Source organism: Vicugna pacos, unplaced genomic scaffold (assembly GCF_048564905.1).
Source record: "Vicugna pacos unplaced genomic scaffold, VicPac4 SAC-SAT, whole genome shotgun sequence".
In the NCBI taxonomy this organism is placed as follows: Eukaryota; Metazoa; Chordata; class Mammalia; order Artiodactyla; family Camelidae; genus Vicugna; species Vicugna pacos.
Window position 1 is genome coordinate 62,710,719 of NW_027328721.1, and position 23,541 is coordinate 62,734,259.

The window sequence follows — 23,541 nt, forward strand, 5'->3', positions numbered from 1 at the left end:
CAATGCCTGTGCTCGTCTCCCCTGAGGGTTTTCCTCATGTCTCTGTGCCAGGGAATGCTAGGGGGGGTTGCAGGAAATCCCAGGGACAGAGGCTGCCTCCCCAAGGTCAGGGAAGGTATTTGTCGCACTTCCCCGAGCAGGGAACACCTGTGACTGAAGAGAGCTTCGTCGAGTTTCTCTCGAACTCCCCCACTCAATGACAATGGTTCCGGAATCCTGAGCGTGGGGAGGTTCCACCAACGGTCGGCAGCGCATTGGTTCTAACGGAATGCCTGTGCTCGTCTCCCCTGAGTGTTTTCCTCATGTCTCTGTGCCAGGGAATGCTAGGGGGGGTTGCAGGAAATCCCAGTGACAGAGGCTGCCTCCCCAAGGTCAGGGAAGACATTTCTCGCACTTCCCCGAGCAGGGAACACCTGTGACTGAAGGGAGCTGCGTGGAGTTGTCTCTCGAGCTCCCCCACACAATGACAATGTTTCCGGAATCCTGAGCGTGGGGAGGTTCCACCAACGGTCGGCAGCGCGTGGGTTCTAACGGAATGCCTGTGCTCATCTCCCCTGAGGGTTTTCCTCATGTCTCTGTGAAAAGGAAATGCTAGGGGGGTTTCAGGAAATCCCAGTGACAGAGGCTGCCTCCCCAAGGTCAGGGAAGGTATTTCTCGGACTTCCCCGAGCAGGGATCACCTGTGACTGAAGAGAGCTGCGTCGAGTTTTCTCTCGAGCTCCCCAACTCAATGACAATGGTTCCGGAATCCTGAGCGTGGGGAGGTTCCACCAACGGTCGGCAGCGCGTGGGTTCTAAGGGAATGACTGTGCTCGTCTCCCCTGAGGGTTTTCCTCATGTCTATGTGCCAGGGAATGCTAGGGGGGGTGCAGGAAATCCCAGTGACAGAGGCTGCCTCCCCAAGGTCAGGGAATGTATTTCTCGGACTTCCCCGAGCAGGGAACACCTGTGACTGAAGAGAGCTGCGTGCAGTTGTCTCTCGAGCTCCCGCACTTAATGAAAATGTTTCCGGAATCCTGAGCGTGGGGAGGTTCCACCAACGGTCGGCAGCGCGTGGGTTCTAACGGAATGCCTGTGCTCATCTCCCCTGAGGGTTTTCCTCATGTCTCTGTGAAAAGGAAATGCTAGGGGGATTGCAGGAAATCCCAGTGACAGAGGCTGCCTCCCCAAGGTCAGGGAAGGTATTTCTCGGACTTCCCCGAGCAGGGATCACCTGTGACTGAAGAGAGCTGCGTCGAATTTTCTCTCGAACTACCCCACTCAATGAAAATGGTTCCGGAATCCTGAGCGTGGGGAGGTTTCACCAACGGTCGGCAGCGCGTGGGTTCAAACGGAATGCATGTGCTCGTCTCCCCTGAGGGTTTTCCTCATGTCACTGTGCCAGGGAATGCTAGGGGTGGTTGCAGGAAATCACAGTGACAGAGGCTGCGTCCGCAAGGTCAGGGAAGTTATTTCTCGCACTTCCCCAAGCAGGGAACACCTGTGACTGAAGAGAGGTGCGTCGAGTTGTCTCTCGAAATCCCACACTGAATGACAATGGTTCCGGAATCCTGAGCGTGGGGAGGTTCCACCAACGGTCGGCAGCGTGTGGGTTCTTAGGGAATGCCTGTGCTCGTCTCCCTGAGGGTTTTCCTCATGTCTCTCTGCCAGGGAATGCTAAGGGGTGTTGCAGGAAATCCCAGTGACAGAGGCTGCCTCCCCAAGGTCAGGGAAGATATTTCTCGGACTTCCCCGTGCAGGGAACACCTGTGACTGAAGAGAGGTGCGTGGAGTTGTCTCTCGAGCTCCCGCACTCAATGACAATGGTTCCGGAATCCTGAGCGTGGGGAGGTTCCACCAACGGTCGGCAGCGCGTGGGTTCTAAGGGAATGCCTGTGCTCGTCTCCCCTGAGGGTTTTCCTCATGTCTCTTTGCCAGGGAATGCTAGGGGGGGTTTCAGGAAATCCCAGTGACAGAGGCTGCCTCCCCAAGGTCAGGGAAGGTATTTCTCGGACTTCCCCGAGCAGGGAACACCTGTGACTGCAGAGAGCTGCGTCGAGTTTTCTCTCGAACTACCCCACTCAATGAAAATGGTTCCGGAATCCTGAGCGTGGGGAGGTTTCACCAACGGTCGGCAGCGCTTGGTTTCAACGGAATGCCTGTGCTCGTCTCCCCTGAGGGTTTTCCTCATGTCACTGTGCCAGGGAATGCTAGGGGTGGTTGCAGGAAATCCCAGTGACAGAGGCTGCCTCCCCAAGGTCAGGGAAGGTATTTCTCGGACTTCCCCGAGCAGGGAACTCCTGTGACTGATGTGAGTTACGTGGAGTTGTCTCTCGAAATCCCGCACTCAATGACAATGGTTCCGGAATCCTGAGCGTGGGGAGGTTCCACCAACGGTCGGCAGCGCTTGGGTTCTAAGGGAATGCCTGTGCTCGTCTCCCCTGAGGGTTTTCCTCATGTCTCTGTGCCAGGGAATGCTAGGGGGTGTTGCAGGAAACCCCAGTGACAGAGGCTGCCTCCCCAAGTTCAGGGAAGGTATTTCTCGCACTTCCCCGAACAGGGAACACCTGTGACTGAAGAGAGCTGCGTGGAGTTGTCTCTCGAACTCCCCAACTCAATGACAATGGTTCCGGAATCCTGAGCGTGGGGAGGTTCCAACATCGGTCGGCAGCGCGTGGGTTCTAAGGGAATGCAAGTGCTCGTCTACCCTGAGGGTTTTCCTCATGTCTCTGTGCCAGGGAATGCTAGGGGGGTTGCAGGAAATCCCAGTGACAGAGGCTGCGTCCGCAAGGTCAGGGAAGGTATTTCTCGCACTTCCCCAAGCAGGGAACACCTGTGACTGAAGAGAGATGCGTCGAGTTGTCTCTCGAAATCCCACACTAAATGACAATGGTTCCGGAATCCTGAGCGTGGGGGGGTTCCACCAAAGGTCGGCAGAGCTTGGGTTCTAAGGGAATGCCTGTGCTCGTTTCCCCTGAGGGTTTTCCTCATGTCTGTGTGCCAGGGAATGCTAGGGGGGGTTTCAGGAAATCCCAGTGACAGAGGCTGCCTCCCCAAGGTCAGGGAAGGTATTTCTCGCACTTTCCCGAGCAGGGAACACCTGTGAATGAAGAGAGCTGCGTGGAGTTTTCTCTCAAGCTCCCCCACTCAATGACAATGGTTCCGGAATCCTGAGCGTGGGGAGGTTCCACCAAAGGTCGGCAGCGCTTGGGTTCGAAGGGAATGCCTGTGCTCGTCTCCCTTGAGTGTTTTCCTCATGTCTCCGTGCCAGGGAATGCTAGCGGTGTGTTGCAGGGAATCCCAGTGACAGAGGATGCCTCCCCAAGTTCAGGGAAGGTATTTCTCGCACTTTCCCTAGCAGGGAACACCTGTGAATGAAGAGGGCTGCGTGGAGTTGTCTCTCGAGCTCCCCCACTCAATGACAATGGTTCCGGAATCCTGAGCGTGGGGAGGTTCCACCAACGGTCGGCAGCGTGTGGGTTCTAAGGGAATGCCTGTGCTCGTCTCCCCAGAGTTTTTTCCTCATGTCTCTGTGCCAGGGAATGCTACGAGGGGTTGCAGGAAATCCCAGTGACAGAGGCTGCCTCCCCAAGTTCAGGGAAGGTTTTTCTCGGACTTCCCCAAGCAGGGAACACCTGTGACTGAAGAGAGCTGCGTGGAGTTGTCTCTCGAGATCCCCCACTCAATGACTATGGTTCCGGAATCCTGAGCGTGGGGAGGTTCCACCAACCGTCGTCAGCGCGTTGGTTCTAAGGCAATGCCTGTGCTCGTCTCCCCTGAGGGTTTTCCTCATGTCTCTGTGCCAGGGAATGCTAGGGGGGGTTGCAGGAAATCCCAGTGACAGAGGCTGCCTCCCCAAGGTCAGGGAAGGTATTTGTCGCACTTCCCCGAGCAGGGAACACCTGTGACTGAAGAGAGCTTCGTCGAGTTTCTCTCGAACTCCCCCACTCAATGACAATGGTTCCGGAATCCTGGGCGTGGGGAGGTTCCACCAACGGTCGGCAGCGCATTGGTTCTAACGGAATGCCTGTGCTCGTCTCCCCTGAGTGTTTTCCTCATGTCTCTGTGCCAGGGAATGCTAGGGGGGGTTGCAGGAAATCCCAGTGACAGAGGCTGCCTCCCCAAGGTCAGGGAAGACATTTCTCGCACTTCCCCGAGCAGGGAACACCTGTGACTGAAGGGAGCTGCGTGGAGTTGTCTCTCGAGCTCCCCCACACAATGACAATGTTTCCGGAATCCTGAGCGTGGGGAGGTTCCACCAACGGTCGGCAGCGCGTGGGTTCTAACGGAATGCCTGTGCTCATCTCCCCTGAGGGTTTTCCTCATGTCTCTGTGAAAAGGAAATGCTAGGGGGGTTTCAGGAAATCCCAGTGACAGAGGCTGCCTCCCCAAGGTCAGGGAAGGTATTTCTCGGACTTCCCCGAGCAGGGATCACCTGTGACTGAAGAGAGCTGCGTGGAGTTGCCTCTCGAGATCTCCCACTCAATGACTATGGTTCCGGAATCCTGAGCGTGGGGAGGTTCCACTAACGGTCGGCAGCGCGTGGGTTCTAAGGGAATGCCTGTGCTCGTCTCCCCTGAGGGTTTTCCTCATGTCTCTGTGCCAGGGAAAGCTAGGGGGGGTTGCAGGAAATCCCAGTGACAGAGGCTGCCTCCCCAAGGTCAGGGAAGTTATTTCTCACACTTCCCCGTGCAGGGAACACCTGTGACTGAAGAGAGCTGCGTCGAGTTGTCTCTCGAAATCCCCCACTCAATGACAATGATTCCGGAATCCTGAGCGTGGGGAGGTTCCACCAACGTTCGGCAGCGCGTGGGTTCTAATGGAATGCCTGTGCTCGTCTCCCCTGAGGGTTTTCCTCATGTCTCTGTGCCAGGGAAAGCTAGGGGGGGTTGCAGGAAGTCCCAGTGACAGAGGCTGCTTCCAAAAGTCAGGGAAGTTATTTCTCGGACTTCCCCGAGCAGGGAACACCTGTGACTGAAGAGAGCTGCGTGGAGTTGTCTCTCGAGCTCCGCCACTCAATGACAATGGTTCCGGAATCCTGAGCGTGGGGAGGTTCCACCAACGGTCGGCAGCGCGTGGGTTCTAACGGAATGCCTGTGCTCGTCTCCCCTGAGGGTTTTCCTCATGTCTCTGTGCCAGGGAATGCTAAGGGGGTTGCAGGAAATCCCAGTGACAGAGGCTGCCTCCCCAAGGTCAGGGAAGGTATTTCTCGGACATCCCCGAGCAGGGAACACCTGTGACTGAAGAGAGCTGCGTGGAGTTTTCTCTCGAGCTCCCCAACTCAATGACAATGGTTCCGGAATCCTGAGCGTGGGGAGGTTCCACCAACGGTCGGCAGCGCGTGGGTTCTAAGGGAATGACTGTGCTCGTCTCCCCTGAGGGTTTTCCTCATGTCTCTGTGCCAGGGAATGCTAGGGGGGGTTGCAGGAAATCCCAGTGACAGAGGCTGCCTCCCCAAGGTCAGGGAAGTTATTTCTCGGACTTCCCCGAGCAGGGAACACCTGTGACTGAAGAGAGCTGCGTGGAGTTGTCTCTCCAACTCCCGCACCCAATGACAATGGTTCCGGAATCCTGAGCGTGGGGAGGTTCCACCAACGGTCGGCAGCGCTTGGGTTCTCAGGGAATGCCTGTGCTCGTCTCCCCAGAGTATTTTCCTCATGTCTCTGTGCCAGGGAATGCTAGGGGCGGTTGCAGGAAATCCCAGTGACAGAGGCTGCCTCCCCAAGGTCAGGGAAGTTATTTCTCGGACTTCTCCGAGCAGGGAACAATTGTGACTGAAGAGAGCTGCGTGGAGTTGTCTCCCGAGATCCCCCACTCAATGACAATGGTTCCGGAATCCTGAGCGTGTGGAGGTTCCACCAACGGTCGGCAGTGCGTGGGTTCTAATGGAATGCCTGTGCTCGTCTCCCATGAGGGTTTTCCTCATGTCGCTGTGCCAGGGAATGCTAGGGGGGGTTGCAGGAAATCCCAGTGACAGAGGCTGCCTCCCCAAGTCAGGGAAGGTATTTCTCGGACTTCCCCGAGCAGGGAACACCTGTGACTGAAGAGAGCTGCATGGAGTTGTCTCTCGACCTCCCCAACTCAATGACAATGGTTCCGGAATCCTGAGCGTGGGGAGGTTCCACCAACGGTCGGCAGCGCGTTTGTTCTAACGGAATGCCTGTGCTCGTCTCCCCTGAGGGTTTTCCACATGTCTCTGTGCCAGGGAATGCTAGGGGGGTTTGCAGGATATCCCAGTGACAGACGCTGCCTCCCCAAGGTCAGGGAAGGTATTTCTCGGACTTCCCCGAGCAGGGAACACCTGTGACTGAAGAGAGCTGCGTGGAGTTGTCTCTCGAGCTCCCCCACGCACTGAAAATGGTTCCGGAATCCTGAGTGTGGGGAGGTTCCACCAACGGTCGGCAGCGCGTGGGTTCTAAGGGAATGCCTGTGATCGTCTCCCCTGAGAGTTTTCCTAATGTCTCTGTGCCAGGGAATGCTAGGGGTGGTTGCAGCAAATCCCAGTGACAGAGGCTGCCTCCCCAAGGTCAGGGAAGTTATTTCTCTGACTTCCCCGAGCAGGGAACACCTGTGACTGAAGAGAGCTGCGTGGAGTTGTCTCTCGAGCTCCCCCACTCAATGACAATTGTTCCGGAATCCTGAGCTTGGGGAGGTTCCACCAACGGTCGGCAGCGCGTGGTTTCTAAGGGAATGCTTGTGCTCGTCTCCCCTGAGGGTTTTCCTCATGTCTCTGTGCCAGGGAATGCTAGGAGGGTTTGCAGGAAATCGCAGTGACAGAGGCTGCCTCCCCAAGTTCAGGGAAGGTATTTCTCGCACTTCCCCGAGCAGGGAACACCTGTGACTGAAGAGAGCTGCGTCGAGTTGTCTCTCGAACTCCCACACTCAATGACAATGTTTCCGGAATCCTGAGCGTGGGGAGGTTCCACCAACGGTCGGCAGCGCTTGGGTTCTAAGGGAATGCCTGTGCTCGTCTCCCTTGAGTGTTTTCCTCATGTCTCCGTGCCAGGGAATGCTAGGGGGGTGTTGCAGGAAATCCCAGTGACAGAGGCTGCCTCCCCAAGGTCAGGGAAGGTATTTCTCACACTTTCCCGAGCAGGGAACACCTGTGACTGAAGAGGGCTGCGTGGAGTTGTCTCTCGAGCTCCCCCACTCAATGACAATGTTTCCGGAATCCTGAGCGTGGGGAGGTTCCACCAACGGTCGGCAGCGTGTGGGTTCTAAGGGAATGACTTTGCTCGTCTCCCCAGAGTGTTTTCCTCATGTCTCTGTGCCAGGGAATGCTACGAGGGGTTGCAGGAAATCCCAGTGACAGAGGCTGCCTCCCCAAGGTCAGGGAAGGTTTTTCTCGGACTTCCCCGAGCAGGGAACACCTGTGACTGTAGAGAGCTGCGTGGAGTTTTCTCTCGAGATCCCCCACTCAATGACTATGGTTCCGGAATCCTGAGCGTGGGGAGGTTCCACCAACGGTCGTCAGCGCGTGGGTTCTAAGGGAATGCCTGTGCTCGTCTCCCCTGAGGGTTTTCCTCATGTCTCTGTGCCAGGGAATGCTAGGGGTTGTTGCAGGAAATCCCAGTGACAGAGGCTGCCTCCCCAAGATCAGGGAAGTTATTTGTTGCACTTCCCCGAGCAGGAAACACCTGTGACTGAAGAGAGCTTCGTCGAGTTTCTCTCGAACTGCCCCAAACAATGACAATGGTTCCGGAATCCTGAGCGTGGGGAGGTTCCACCAACGGTCGGCAGCGCGTGGGTTCTAAGGGAATGACTGTGCTCGACTCCCCTGAGGGTTTTCCTCATGTCTCTGTGCCAGGGAATGCTAGGGGGGGTGGCAGGAAATCCCAGTGACAGAGGCTGCCTCCCCAATGTCAGGGAATGTATTTCTCGGACTTCCCCGAGCAGGGAACACCTGTGACTGAAGAGAGCTGCGTGGAGATGTCTCTCGAGCTCCCGCACTTAATGAAAATGTTTCCGGAATCCTGAGCGTGGGGAGGTTCCACCAACGGTCGGCAGCGCGTGGGTTCTAACGGAATGCCTGTGCTCATCTCCCCTGAGGGTTTTCCTCATGTCTCTGTGAAAAGGAAATGCTAGGGGTGTTGCAGGAAATCCCAGTGACAGAGGCTGCCTCCCCAAGGTCAGGGAAGGTATTTCTCGGACTTCCCCGAGCAGGGATCACCTGTGACTGAAGAGAGCTGCGTCGAGTTTTCTCTCGAACTACCCCACTCAATGAAAATGGTTCCGGAATCCTGAGCGTGGGGAGGTTTCACCAACGGTCGGCAGCGCGTGGGTTCAAACGGAATGCCTGTGCTCGTCTCCCCTGAGGGTTTTCCTCATGTCTCTGTGCCAGGGAATGCTAGGGGGGTTGCAGGAAATCCCAGTGACAGAGGCTGCGTCCGCAAGGTCAGGGAAGGTATTTCTCGCACTTCCCCAAGCAGGGAACACCTGTGACTGAAGAGAGATGCGTCGAGATGTCTCTCGAAATCCCACACAAAATGACAATGGTTCCGGAATCCTGAGCGTGGGGAGGTTCCACCAACGGTCGGCAGCGTGTGGGTTCTAAGGGAATGCCTGTGCTCGTCTCCCCTGAGGGTTTTCCTCATGTCTCTGTGACAGGGAATGCTAAGGGGGGTTGCAGGAAATCCCAGTGACAGAGGCTGCCTCTCCAAGGTCAGGGAAGATATTTCTCGGACTTCCCCGAGCAGGGAACACCTGTGACTGAAGAGAGCTGCGTGGAGTTGTCTCTCGAGCTCCCGCAATCAATGACAATGGTTCCGGAATCCTGAGCGTGGGGAGGTTCCACCAACGGTCGGCAGCGCGTGGGTTCTAAGGGAATGCCTGTGCTCGTCTCCCCTGAGGGTTTTCCTCATGTCTCTGTGCCAGGGAATGCTTGGGGCGTGTTTCAGGAAATCCCAGTGACAGAGGCTGCCTCCCCAAAGTCAGGGAAGGTATTTCTCGGACTTCCCCGAGCAGGGAACACCTGTGACTGAAGAGAGCTGCGTGGAGTTGCCTCTCGAGATCTCCCACTCAATGACTATGGTTCCGGAATACTGAGCGTGGGGAGGTTCCACCAACGGTCGGCAGCGCGTGGGTTCTAAGGGAATGCCTGTGCTCGTCTCCCCTGAGGGTTTTCCTCATGTGTCTGTGCCAGGGAATGCTAGGGGGGGTTGCAGGAAATCCCAGTGACAGAGGCTGCCTCCCCAAGGTCAGGGAAGTTATTTCTCACACTTCCCCGAGCAGGGAACACCTGTGACTGAAGAGAGCTGCGTCGAGTTGTCTCTCGAAATCCCCCACTCAATGACAATGATTCCGGAATCCTGAGCGTGGGGAGGTTCCACCAACGCTCGGCAGCGCGTGGGTTCTAATGGAATGCCTGTGCTCGTCTCCCCTGAGGGTTTTCCTCATGTCTCTGTGCCAGGGAAAGCTAGGGGGGGTTGCAGGAAGTCCCAGTGACAGAGGCTGCTTCCAAAAGTCAGGGAAGTTATTTCTCGGACTTCCCCGAGCAGGGAACACCTGTGACTGAAGAGAGCTGCGTGGAGTTGTCTCTCGAGCTCCGCCACTCAATGACAATGTTTCCGGAATCCTGAGCGGGGGGAGGTTCCACCAACGGTCGGCAGCGCGTGGGTTCTAACGGAATGACTGTGCTCCTCTCCCCTGAGGGTTTTCCTCATGTCTCTGTGCCAGGGAATGCTAGGGGGGGTTGCAGGAAATCCCAGTGACAGAGGCTGCCTCCCCAAGGTCAGGGAAGTTATTTCTCACACTTCCCCGAGCAGGGAACACCTGTGACTGAAGAGAGCTGGGTCGAGTTGTCTCTCGAAATCCCCCACTCAATGACAATGGTTCCGGAATCCTGAGCTTGGGGAGGTTCCACCAACGGTCGGCAGCGCGTGGGTTCTAAGGGAATGACTGTGCTCCTCTCCCCTGAGGGTTGTCCTCATGTCTCTGTGCCAGGGAATGCTAGGGGGGGTTGCAGGAAATCCCAGTGACAGAGGCTGCCTCCCCAAGGTCAGGGAAGGTTTTTCTCGGACTTCCCCGAGCAGGGAACACCTGTGACTGAAGAGAGCTGCGTGGAGTTTTCTCTCGAGATCCCCCACTCAATGACTATGGTTCCGGAATCCTGAGCGTGGGGAGGTTCCACCAACGGTCGTCAGCGCGTGGGTTCTAAGGGAATGCCTGTGCTCGTCTCCCCTGAGGGTTTTCCTCATGTCTCTGTGCCAGGGAATGCTAGGGGTAGTTGCAGGAAATCCCAGTGACAGAGGCTGCCTCCCCAAGATCAGGGAAGTTATTTGTTGCAGTTCCCCGAGCAGGGAACACCTGTGACTGAAGAGAGCTTCGTCGAGTTTCTCTCGAACTGCCCGAAACAATGACAATGGTTCCGGAATCCTGAGCGTGGGGAGGTTCCACCAACGGTCGGCAGCGCGTGGGTTCTAAGGGAATGACTGTGCTCGACTCCCCTGAGGGTTTTCCTCATGTCTCTGTGCCAGGGAATGCTAGGGGGGGTGGCAGGAAATCCCAGTGACAGAGGCTGCCTCCCCAATGTCAGGGAATGTATTTCTCGGACTTCCCCGAGCAGGGAACACCTGTGACTGAAGAGAGCTGCGTGGAGATGTCTCTCGAGCTCCCGCACTTAATGAAAATGTTTCCGGAATCCTGAGCGTGGGGAGGTTCCACCAACGGTCGGCAGCGCGTGGGTTCTAACGGAATGCCTGTGCTCATCTCCCCTGAGGGTTTTCCTCATGTCTCTGTGAAAAGGAAATGCTAGGGGTGTTGCAGGAAATCCCAGTGACAGAGGCTGCCTCCCCAAGGTCAGGGAAGGTATTTCTCGGACTTCCCCGAGCAGGGATCACCTGTGACTGAAGAGAGCTGCGTCGAGTTTTCTCTCGAACTACCCCACTCAATGAAAATGGTTCCGGAATCCTGAGCGTGGGGAGGTTTCACCAACGGTCGGCAGCGCGTGGGTTCAAACGGAATGCCTGTGCTCGTCTCCCCTGAGGGTTTTCCTCATGTCTCTGTGCCAGGGAATGCTAGGGGGGTTGCAGGAAATCCCAGTGACAGAGGCTGCGTCCGCAAGGTCAGGGAAGGTATTTCTCGCACTTCCCCAAGCAGGGAACACCTGTGACTGAAGAGAGATGCGTCGAGTTTTCTCTCGAAATCCCACACTAAATGACAATGGTTCCGGAATCCTGAGCGTGGGGAGGTTCCACCAACGGTCGGCAGCGTGTGGGTTCTAAGGGAATGCCTGTGCTCGTCTCCCCTGAGGGTTTTCCTCATGTCTCTGTGACAGGGAATGCTAAGGGGGGTTGCAGGAAATCCCAGTGACAGAGGCTGCCTCTCCAAGGTCAGGGAAGATATTTCTCGGACTTCCCCGAGCAGGGAACACCTGTGACTGAAGAGAGCTGCGTGGAGTTGTCTCTCGAGCTCCGCCACTCAATGACAATGGTTCCGGAATCCTGAGCGTGGGGAGGTTCCACCAACGGTCGGCAGCGCGTGGGTTCTAACGGAATGACTGTGCTCCTCTCCCCTGAGGGTTTTCCTCATGTCTCTGTGCCAGGGAATGCTAGGGGGGTTTGCAGGAAATCCCAGTGACAGAGGCTGCCTCCCCAAGGTCAGGGAAGTTATTTCTCACACTTCCCCGAGCAGGGAACACCTGTGACTGAAGAGAGCTGCGTCGAGTTGTCTCTCGAAATCCCCCACTCAATGACAATGATTCCGGAATCCTGAGCGTGGGGAGGTTCCACCAACGTTCGGCAGCGCGTGGGTTCTAATGGAATGCCTGTGCTCGTCTCCCCTGAGGGTTTTCCTCATGTCTCTGTGCCAGGGAAAGCTAGGGGGGGTTGCAGGAAGTCCCAGTGACAGAGGCTGCTTCCAAAAGTCAGGGAAGTTATTTCTCGGACTTCCCCGAGCAGGGAACACCTGTGACTGAAGAGAGCTGCGTGGAGTTGTCTCTCGAGCTCCGCCACTCAATGACAATGGTTCCGGAATCCTGAGCGTGGGGAGGTTCCACCAACGGTCGGCAGCGCGTGGGTTCTAAGGGAATGACAGTGCTCCTCTCCCCTGAGGGTTTTCCTCATGTCTCTGTGCCAGGGAATGCTAGGGGGGGTTGCAGGAAATCCCAGTGACAGAGGCTGCCTCCCCAAGGTCAGGGAAGTTATTTCTCGGACTTCCCCGAGCAGGGAACACCTGTGACTGAAGAGAGCTGCGTGGAGTTGTCTCTCCAACTCCCGCACTCAATGACAATGTTTCCGGAATCCTGAGCGTGGGGAGGTTCCACCAACGGTCGGCAGCGCTTGGGTTCTAAGGGAATGCCTGTGCTCGTCTCCCCAGAGGGTTTTCCTCATGTCTCTGTGCCAGGGAATGCTAGGGGGTGTTGCAGGAAACCCCAGTGACAGAGGCTGCCTCCCCAAGGTCAGGGAAGGTATTTCTCGGACTTCCCCGAGCAGGGAACACCTGTGACCGAATAGAGCTGCGTGGAGTTGCCTCTCGAGATCTCCCACTCAATGACTATGGTTCCGGAATCCTGAGCGTGGGGAGGTTCCACCAACGGTCGGCAGCGCGTGGGTTCTAAGGGAATGCCTGTGCTCGTCTCCCCTGAGGCTTTTCCTCATGTCTCTATGCCAGGGAATGCTAGGGGGGGTTGCAGGAAATCCCAGTGACAGAGACTGCCTCCCCAAAGTCAGGGAAGCTATTTCTCGCACTTCCCCGAGCAGGGAACACCTGTGACAGAAGAGAGCTGCGTGGAGTTGTCTCTCGAGCTCCCGCACTTAATGAAAATGTTTCCGGAATCCTGAGCGTGGGGAGGTTCCACCAACGGTCGGCAGCGCGTGGGTTCTAACGGAATGCCTGTGCTCATCTCCCCTGAGGGTTTTCCTCATGTCTCTGTGAAAAGGAAATGCTAGGGGGGTTGCAGGAAATCCCAGTGACAGATTCTGCCTCCCCAAGGTCAGGGAAGGTATTTCTCGGACTTCCCCGAGTAGGGAACACCTGTGACTGAAGAGAGTTTCGTGGAGTTGTCTCTCGAACTCCCGCACTCAATGACAATGTTTCCGGAATCCTGAGCGTGGGGAGGTTCCACCAACGGTCGGCAGCGCTTGGGTTCTAAGGGAATGCCTGTGCTCGTCTCCCCTGAGGGTTTTCCTCATGTCTCTGTGCCAGGGAATGCTAGGGGGTGTTGCAGGAAACCCCAGTGACAGAGGATGCCTCCCCAAGGTCAGGGAAGTTATTTCTCGCACTTCCCCGAGCAGGGAACACCTGTGACTGAAGAGAGATGCGTCGAGTTGTCTCTCGAACTCCCCCACTGAATGACAATGGTTCCGGAATCCTGAGCGTGGGGAGGTTCCACCAACGGTCGGCAGCGCGTGGGTTCTAAGGGAATGCCTGTGCTCGTCTCCCCTGAGTGTTTTCCTCATGTCTCTGTGCCAGGGAATGCTAGGGGTGGTTGCAGGAAATCCCAGTGACAGAGGCTGCCTCCCCAAGGTCAGGGAAAGTATTTCTCGGACTTCCCCGAGCAGGGAAGAAATGTGACTGAAGAGAGCTGCGTGGAGTTGTCTCTCGAGCTCCCCCACTCAATGACAATGTTCCGGAATCCTGAGCGTGGAGAGGTTCCACCAAAGGTCGGCAGTGCGTGGGTTCTAACGGAATGCCTGTGCTCATCTCCCCTGAGGGTTTTCCTCATGTCTCTGTGCCAGGGAATGCTGGGGGGGTTGCAGGAAATCCCAGTGACAGAGGCTGCCTCCCCAATGTCAGGGAAGGTATTTCTCAGACTTCCCCGAGCAGGGAACACTTGTGACTGAAGAGACCTGCGTGATTTTGTCTCTCGAGCTCCCCACTCAATGACAATGGTTCCGGAATCCTGAGCGTGGGGAGGTTCCACCAACGGTCGGCAGCGCGTGGGTTTTAAGGGAATGCCTGTCCTAGTCTCCCCTGAGGGTTTTCCTCATGTCTCTGTGCCAGGGAATGCTAGGGGGGGTTGCAGGAAATCCCAGTGACAGAGGCTGCCTCCCCATGGATAGGGAAGGTATTTCTCGGACTTCCCCGAGCATTGAACACCTGTGACTGAAGAGAGCTGCGTCGAGTTGTCTCTCGAGCTCCCCCACTCAATGACAATGGTTCCGGAATCCTGACCGTGGGGAGGTTCCACCAACGGTCGACAGCGCTTGGGTTGTAAGGGAATGCCTGTGCTCGTCTCCCCTGAGGATTTTCCTCATTTCTCTGTGCCAGGGAATGCTAGGGGGTGTTTCAGGAAATCCCAGTGACAGAGGCTGCCTCCCCAAGGTCAGGGAAGGTATTTCTCGGACTTTCCCGAGCAGGGAACACCTGTGAATGAAGAGAGCTGCGTGGAGTTGTCTCTCGAGATCCCGCACTCAATGACAAATATTCCGGAATCCTGAGCGTGGGGAGGTTCCACCAACGGTCGGCAGCGCTTGGGTTCTAAGGGAATGCCTGTGCTCGTCTCCCTTGAGGGTTTTGCTCATGTCTCTGTGCCAGGGAATGCTAGGGGGTGTTACAGGAAATCCCAGTGACAGAGGCTGCCTCCCCAAGGTCAGGGAAGGTATTTCTCGCACTTTCCCGATCAGGGAACACCTGTGACTGAAGAGAGCTGCGTGGAGTTGTCTCTCGAGCTCCCCCACTCAATGACAATGGTTCCGGAATCCTGAGCGTGGGGAGGTTCCACCAACGGTCGGCAGCGCTTGGGTTCTAAGGGAATGCCTGTGCTCGTCTCCCCAGAGGGTTTTCCTCATTTCTCTGTACCAGGGAATGCTAGGAGGGGTTGCACGAAATCCCAGTGACAGAGGCTGCCTCCCCAAATTCAGGGAAGATATTTCTCGGACTTCCCCGAGCAGGGAACACCTGTGACTGAAGAGAGCTCCGTGGAGGTGTGTATCGAGCTCCCCCACTCAATGACAATTGTTCCGGAATCCTGAGCGTGGGGAGGTTCCACCAACGGTCGGCAGCGCGTTGGTTCTAAGGGAATGCCTGTGCTGGTCTCCCCTGAGGGTTTTCCTCATGTCTCTGTGCCAGGGAATGCTAGGGGCGGTTGCAGGAAATCCCAGTGACAGAGGCTGCCTCCCCAAGGTCAGGGAAGGTATTTCTCGGACTTCCCCGGGCAGGGAACAACTGTGACTGAAGAGAGCTGCGTGGAGTTGTCTGTCGAGCTCCCCCACTCAATGACAATGGTTCCGGAATCCTGAGCTTTGGGAGGTTCCACCAACGGTCGGCAGCGCGTGGGTTCTAAGGGAATGCCTGTGCTCGTCTCCCCAGAGGGTTTTCCTCATGTCTCTGTGCCAGGGAATGCTATTAGGGGTTGCAGGAAATCTGAGTGACAGAGGCTGCCTCCCCAAGTTCAGGGAAGGTATTTGTCGCACTTCCCCGAGCAGGGAACACCTGTGACTGAAGAGAGCTGCGTGGAGTTGTCTCTCGAGATCCCCCACTCAATGAATATGGTTCCGGAATCCTGAGCGTGGGGAGGTTCCACCAACCGTCGGCAGCGCGTGGGTTCTAACGGAATGCCTGTGCTCGTCTCCCCTGAGGGTTTTCCTCATGTCTCTGTGCCAGGGAATGCTAGGGGCGGTTGCAGGAAATCCCAGTGACAGAGGCTGCCACCCCAAGGTCAGGGAAGGTATTTCTCGGACTTCCCCGAGCAGGGAACAACTGTGACTGAAGAGAGCTGCGTGGAGTTGTCTCTCGAACTCCCCCACTCAATGACAATGGTTCCGGAATCCTGAGCGTGGGGAGGTTCCACCAACGGTCGGCAGTGCGTGGGTTCTAACGGAATGCCTGTGCTCTTCTCCCATGAGGGTTTTCCTCATGTCTCTGTGCCAGGGAATGCTAGGGGGGGCTGCAGGAAATCCCAGTGACAGAGGCTGCCTCCCCAAGGTCAGGGAAGGTATTTCTCGGACTTCCCCGAGCAGGGAAGAACTGTGACTGAAGAGAGCTGCGTGGAGTTGTCTCTCGAGCTCCCCCACTCAATGACAATGTTCCGGAATCCTGAGCGTGGAGAGGTTCCACCAAAGGTCGGCAGTGCGTGGGTTCTAACGGAATGCCTGTGCTCATCTCCCCTGAGGGTTTTCCTCATGTCTCTGTGCCAGGGAATGCTGGGGGGGTTGCAGGAAATCCCAGTGACAGAGGCTGCCTCCCCAATGTCAGGGAAGGTATTTCTCAGACTTCCCCGAGCAGGGAACACTTGTGACTGAAGAGACCTGCGTGATTTTGTCTCTCGAGCTCCCCACTCAATGACAATGGTTCCGGAATCCTGAGCGTGGGGAGGTTCCACCAACGGTCGGCAGCGCGTAGGTTCTAACGGAATGCCTGTGCTCGTCTCCCCTGAGGGTTTTCCTCATGTCTCTGTGCCAGGGAATGCTAGGGGGGGTTGCGGGAAATCCCAGTGACAGAGGCTGCCTCCCCAATGTCAGGGAAGTTATTTCTCGGACTTCCCCGAGCAGGGAACACCTGTGACTGAAGAGAGCTGCGTGGAGTTGTCTCTCGAGCTCCCCCACTCAATGACAATACTTCCGGAATCCTGAGCGTGGGGAGGTTCCACCAACGGTCGGTAGCGCGTGGTTTCTAAGGGAATGCCTGTGCTCGTCTCCCCTGAGGGTTTTCCTCATGTCTCTGGGCCAGGGAATGCTAGGAGGTTTTGCAGGAAATCCCAGTGACAGAGGTTGCCTCCCCAAGGTCAGGGAATGTATTTCTCGGACTTCCCCGAGCAGGGAACACCTGTGACTGAAGAGAGCTGCGTGGAGTTGTCTCTTGAGATCCCCCACTCAATGACTATTGTTCCGGAATTCTGAGCGTGGGGAGGTTCCACCAACGGTCGGCAGCGCGTGAATTCTAAGGGAATGCATGTGCTCGTCTCCCCTGAGGGTTTTCCTCATGTCTCTGTGCCAGGGAATGCTAGGGGGGGTTGCAGGAAATCCCAGTGACAGAGGCTGCCTCCCCAAGGTCAGGGAATGTATTTCTCGGACTTCCCCGAGCAGGGAACACCTGTGACTGAAGAGAGCTGCGTCGAGTTGTCTCTCGAAATCCCCCACTAAATGACAATGGTTCCGGAATCCTGAGCGTGGGGAGGTTCCACCAACGGTCGGCAGCACGTGGGATCTAACGGAACGCCTGTGCTCATCTCCCCTGAGGGTTTTCCTCATGTCTCTGTTCCAGGGAATGCTAGGGGGGGTTGCAGGAAATCCCAGTGACAGAGGCTGCCTCCCTAAGTTCAGGGAAGGTATTTCTCGGACTTCCCCGAGCAGGGAACACCTGTGAATGAAGAGAGCTGCGTGGAGGTGTGTATCGAGCTCCCCCACTCAATGACAATGGTTCCGGAATCCTGAGAGTGGGGAGGTTCCACCAACGGTCGGCAGCGCGTGGGTTCTAAGGGAATGCCTGTGCTGGTCTCCCCTGAGGGTTTTCCTCATGTCTCTGTGCCGGGGAATGCTAGGGGTGGTTGCAGGAAATCCCAGTGGCAGAGGCTGCCTCCACAAGGTCAGGGAAGGTATTTCTCGGACTTCCCCGAGCAGGGAACACCTGTGACTGAAGAGAGCTGCGTGGAGTTGTCTCTCGAGCTCCCCCACTCAATGACAATGCTTCCGGAATCCTGAGCGTGGGGAGGTTCCACCAACGGTCGGCAGCGTGTGGGTTCTAAGGGAATGCCTGTGCTCGTCTCCCCAGAGGGTTTTCCTCATGTCTCTGTGCCAGGGAATGCTAGGAGGGGTTGCAGGAAATCCCAGTGACAGAGGCTGCCTCCCCAAGTTCAGGAAAGGTATTTCTCGGACTTCCCCGAGCAGGGAACACCTGTGACTGAAGAGAGCTGCGTTGAGTTGTCTCTCGAGCTCCCCCACTCAATGAAAATGGATCCGGAATCCTGAGCGTGTGGAGGTTCCACCAACGGTCGGCAGCGCGTGGGTTCTAAGGGAATGCCTGTGCTCATCTCCCCTGAGGGTTTTCCTCATGTCTCTGTGCCAGGGAATGCTAGGGGGGGCTGCAGGAAATCCCAGTGACAGAGGCTGCCTCCCCATGGTCAGGGAAGGTATTTCTCGGACTTCCCCGAGCAGGGATCACCTGTGACTGAAGAGAGCTGCGTGGAGTTGTCTCTCGAGGTCCCCAACTCAATGACAATGGTTCCGGAATCCTGAGCGTGGGGAGGTTCCACCAACGGTCGGCAGTGCGTGGGTTGTAACGGAATGCCTGTGCTCGTCTCCCCTGAGGGTTTTCCTCATGGCTCTGTGCCAGGGAATGCTAGTGGGGGTTGCAGGAAATCCCAGTGACAGAGGCTGCCTCCCCAAGTTCAGGGAATGTATTTCTCGCACTTCCCCGAGCAGGGAACACCTGTGACTGAAGAGAGCTGCGTCGAGTTGTCTTTCGAATTCCCACACTCAATGACAATGGTTCCGGAATCCTGAGCGTGGGGAGGTTCCACCATCGGTCAGCATCGCGTAGGTTCTAACGGAATGCCTGTGCTCGTCTACCTTGAGTGTTTTCCTCATGTCTCTGTGCCAGGGAATGCTAGGGGGGTTTGCAGGAAATCCCAGTTACAGAGGCTGCCTCCCCAAGTTCAGGGAAGTTATTTCTTGGAGTTCCGCGAGCAGAGAACACCTGTGACTGAAGAGAGCTGCGTGGAGTTGTCTCTCGAGCTCCCCCACTCAATGACAATGGTTCCAGAATCCTGAGCGTGGGGAGGTTTCACCAACGGTCGGCAGCGCTTGGGTTCTAAGGGAATGCCTGTGCTCGTCTCCCTTGAGTGTTTTCCTCATGTCTCTGTGCCAGGGAATGCTAGGGGGGTGTTGCAGGAAATCCCAGTGACAGAGGCTGCCTCCCCAAGGTCAGGGAAGGTATTTCTCGCACTTTCCCGAGCAGGGAACACCTGTGAAAGAAGAGAGCTGCGTGGAGTTGTCTCTCGAGCTCCCCCACTCAATGACAATGGTTCCGGAATCCTGAGCGTGGGGAGGTTCCACCAACGGTCGGCAGCGTGTGGGTTCTAAGGGAATGACTTTGCTCGTCTCCCCAGAGTGTTTTCCTCATGTCTCTGTGCCAGGGAATGCTAGGAGGGGTTGCAGGAAATCCCAGTGACAGAGGCTGCCTCCCCAAGTTCAGGGAAGGTTTTTCTCGGACTTCCCCGAGCAGGGAACACCTGTGATTGAAGAGAGCTGCGTGGAGTTGTCTCTCGAGATCCCCCACTCAATGACTATGGTTCCGGAATCCTGAGCGTGGGGAGGTTCCACCAACGGTCGTCAGCGCGTTGGTTCTAAGGGAATGCCTGTGCTCGTCTCCCCTGAGGGTTTTCCTCATGTCTCTGTGCCAGGGAATGCTAGGGGGGGTTGCAGGAAATCCCAGTGACAGAGGCTGCCTCCCCAAGGTCAGGGAAGGTATTTGTCGCACTTCCCCGAGCAGGGAACACCTGTGACTGAAGAGAGCTTCGTCGAGTTTCTCTCGAACTCCCCCACTCAATGAAAATGGTTCCGGAATCCTGAGCGTGGGGAGGTTCCACCAACGGTCGGCAGCGCATTGGTTCTAACGGAATGCCTGTGCTCGTCTCCCCTGAGTGTTTTCCTCATGTCTCTGTGCCAGGGAATGCTAGGGGGGGTTGCAGGAAATCCCAGTGACAGAGGCTGCCTCCCCAAGGTCAGGGAAGATATTTCTCGCACTTCCCCGAGCAGGGAACACCTGTGACTGAAGGGAGCTGCGTGGAGTTGTCTCTCGAGCTCCCCCACACAATGACAATGTTTCCGGAATCCTGAGCATGGGGAGGTTCCACCAACCGTCGGTAGCGCGTGGGTTCTAACGGAATGCCTGTGCTCGTCTCCCCTGAGGGTTTTCCTCATGTCTCTGTGCCAGGGAATGCTAGGGGCGGTTGCAGGAAATCCCAGTGACAGAGGCTGCCTCCCCAAGGTCAGGGAAGGTATTTCTCGGACTTCCCCGAGCAGGGAATACCTGTGACTGAAGAGAGCTGCGTGGAGTTGTCTCTCGAGCTCCCCCACTCAATGACAATGTTTCCGGAATGCTGAGCGTGGGGAGGTTCCACCAACGGTCGGCAGCGCCTGGGTTCTAAGGGAATGCCTGTGCTCGTCTCCCCTGAGGGTTTTCCTCATGTCTCTGTGACAGGGAATGCTAGGGGGGGCTGCAGGAAATCCCAGTGACAGAGGCTGCCTCCCCAAAGTCAGGGAAGGTATTTCTCGGACTTCCCCGAGCAGGGAACACCTGTGACTGAAGAGAGCTGCGTGGAGTTGTCTCTCGAGCTCCCCAACTCAATGATAATGGTTCCGGAATCCTGAGCATGGGGAGGTTCCACCAACGGTCGGCAGTGCGTGGGTTCTAACGGAATGCCAGTGCTCGTCTCCCCTGAGTGTTTTCCTCATGGCTCTGTGCCATGGAATGCTAGTGGGTGTTGCAGGAAATCCCAGTGACAGTGGCTGCCTCCCCAAGGTCAGGGAAGTTATTTCTCGCACTTCCCCGAGCAGGGAACACCTGTGACTGAAGTGAGCTGCGTCGAGTTGTCTCTCGAACTCCCACACTCAATGACAATGGTTCCGGAATCCTGAGCGTGGGGAGGTTCCACCAAAGGTCGGCAGCGCGTAGGTTCTAACGGAATGCCTGTGCTCGTCTCCCCTGAGGGTTTTCCTCATGTCTCTGTGCCAGGGAATGCTAGGGGGGGTTGCAGGAAATCCCAGTGACAGAGGCTGCCTCCCCAATGTCAGGGAAGTTATTTCTCAGACTTCCCCGAGCAGGGAACACCTGTGACTGAAGAGAGCTGCGTGGAGTTGTCTCTCGAGCTCCCCAAATCAATGACAATGATTCCGGAATCCTGAGCGTGGGGAGGTTCCACCAACGGTCGGTAGCGCGTGGTTTCTAAGGGAATGCCTGTGCTCGTCTCCCCTGAGGGTTTTCCTCATGTCTCTGGGCCAGGGAATGCTAGGAGGGTTTGCAGGAAATCCCAGTGACAGAGGCTGCCTCCCCAAGGTCAGGGAATGTATTTCTCAGACTTCCCCGAGCAGGGAACACCTGTGACTGAAGAGAGCTGCGTGGAGTTTTCTCTCGAGAGCCCCCACTCAATGACTATGTTTCCGGAATCCTGAGCGTGGGGAGGTTCCACCAACGGTCGTCAGCGCGTGGGTTCTAAGGGAATGCCTGTGCTCGTCTCCCCTGAGGGTTTTCCTCATGTCTCTGTGCCAGGGAATGCTAGGGGGGGTTGCAGGAAATCCCAGTGACAGAGGCTGCCTCCCCAAGGTCAGGGAATGTATTTCTCAGACTTCCCCGAGCAGGGAACACCTGTGACTGAAGAGAGCTGGGTCGAGTTGTCTCTCGAAATCCCTCACTAAATGACAATGATTCCGGAATCCTGAGCGTGGGGAGGTTCCACCAACGGTGGGCAGCACGTGGGATCATACGGAATGCCTTTGCTCGTCTCCCCTGAGTGTATTCCTCATGTCTCTGTGCCAGGGAATGCTAGGGGGTGTTGCAGGAAATCCCAGTGACAGAGGATGCCTCCCCAAGGTCAGGGAAGGTATTTCTCGGACTTCCCTGAGCAGGGTACACCTGTGACTGAAGAGAGCTGCGTCGAGTTGTCTCTCGAGCTCCACCACTCAATGACAATGGTTCCGGAATCCTGAGCGTGGGGAGGTTCCACCAACGTTCGGCAGCGTGTGGGTTCTAAGGGAATGCCTGTGCTCGTCTCCCCAGAGGGTTTTCCTCATGTCTCTGTGCCAGGGAATGCTAGGAGTGGTTGCAGGAAATCCCAGTGACAGAGGCTGCCTCCCCAAGTTAAGGGAAGGTATTTCTCGGACTTCCCCGAGCAGGGAACACCTGTGACTGAAGAGAGCTGCGTGGAGTTGTCCATCGAGATAACCCACTCAATGACTATGGTTCCGGAATCCTGAGCGTGGGGAGGTTCCACCAACGGTCGGCAGCGTGTGGGTTCTAAGGGAATGCCTGTGCTCGTCTTCCCTGAGGGTTTTCCTCATGTCTCTGTGCCAGGAAATGCTTGGGGGGTGTTGCAGGAAACCCCAGTGACAGAGGCTGCCTCCCCAAGGTCAGGGAAGGTATTTCTCGCACTTCCCCGAGCAGGGAACACCTGTGACTGAAGAGAGCTGCGTGGAGTTGTCTCTCGAACTCCCCCACTCAATGATAATGGTTCCGGAATCCTGAGCGTGGGGAGGTTCCACCAAAGGTCGGCAGCGCGTGGGTTCTAAGGGAATGCATGTGCTCGTCTCCCCTGAGGGTTTTCCTCATGTCTCTGTGCCAGGGAATGCTAGAGGGTTTGCAGGAAATCCCAATGACAGAGGCTGCGTCCGCAAGGTGAGGGAAGGTATTTCTCGCACTTCCCCGAGCAGGGAACACCTGTGACTGATGAGAGCTGCGTGGAGTTGTCTCTCGAGCTCCCCCACACAATGACAATGGTTCCGGAATCCTGAGCGTGGGGAGGTTCCACCAACGGTCGGCAGCGCTTGGGTTCTAAGGGAATGCCTGTGCTCGTCTCCCCTGAGGTTTTTCCTCATTTCTCTGTGCCAGGGAATGCTAGGGGGTGTTGCAGGAAATCCCAGTGACAGAGGCTGCCTCCCCCAGGTCAGGGAAGGTATTTCTCGCACTTTCCCGAGCAGGGAACACCTGTGAATGAAGAGAGCTGCGTGGAGTTGTCTGTCGAGCTCCCCCACTCAATGACAATGGTTCCGGAATCCTGAGCGTGGGGAGGTTCCACGAACGGTCGGCAGCGCTTGGGTTCTAAGGGAATGCCTGTGCTCGTCTCCCTTCATGGTTTTCCTCATGTCTCTGTGCCAGGGAATGCTAGGGGGTGTTGCAGGGAATCCCAGTGACAGAGGCTGCCTCCCCAAGGTCAGGGAAGTTATTTCTCGGACTTCCCCGAGCAGGGAACACCTGTGACTGAAGAGAGCTGCGTGGAGTTGTCTCTCGAGCTCCCCCACTCAATGACAATGGTTCCGGAAACCTGAGCTTGGGGAGGTTCCACAAACGGTCGGCAGCGCGTTGTTTCTAAGGGAATGCTTGTGCTCGTCTCCCCTGAGGGTTTTCCTCATGTCTCTGTGCCAGGGAATGCTAGGATGTTTTGCAGGAAATCGCAGTGACAAAGGCTCCCTCCACAAGGTCAGGGAAGTTATTTCTCGGACTTCCCCGAGCAGGGAACACCTGTGACTGAAGAGAGCTGCGTCGAGTTGTCTCTCGAACTCCCACACTCAATGACACTGGTTCCGGAATCCTGAGCGTGGGGAGGTTCCACCAAAGGTCGGCAGCGCGTAGGTTCTAACGGAATGCCTGTGCTCGTCTCCCCTGAGGGTTTTCCTCATGTCTCTGTGCCAGGGAATGCTAGGGGGGGTTGCAGGAAATCCCAGTGACAGAGGCTGCCTCCCCAAGGTCAGGGAATGTATTTCTCGGACTTCCCCGAGCAGGGAACACCTGTGACTGAAGAGAGCTGCGTCGAGTTGTCTCTCGAAATCCCCCACTAAATGACAATGGTTCCGGAATCCTGAGCGTGGGGAGGTTCCACCAACGGTCGGCAGCACGTGGGATCTAACGGAACGCCTGTGCTCATCTCCCCTGAGGGTTTTCCTCATGTCTCTGTGCCAGGGAATGCTAGGG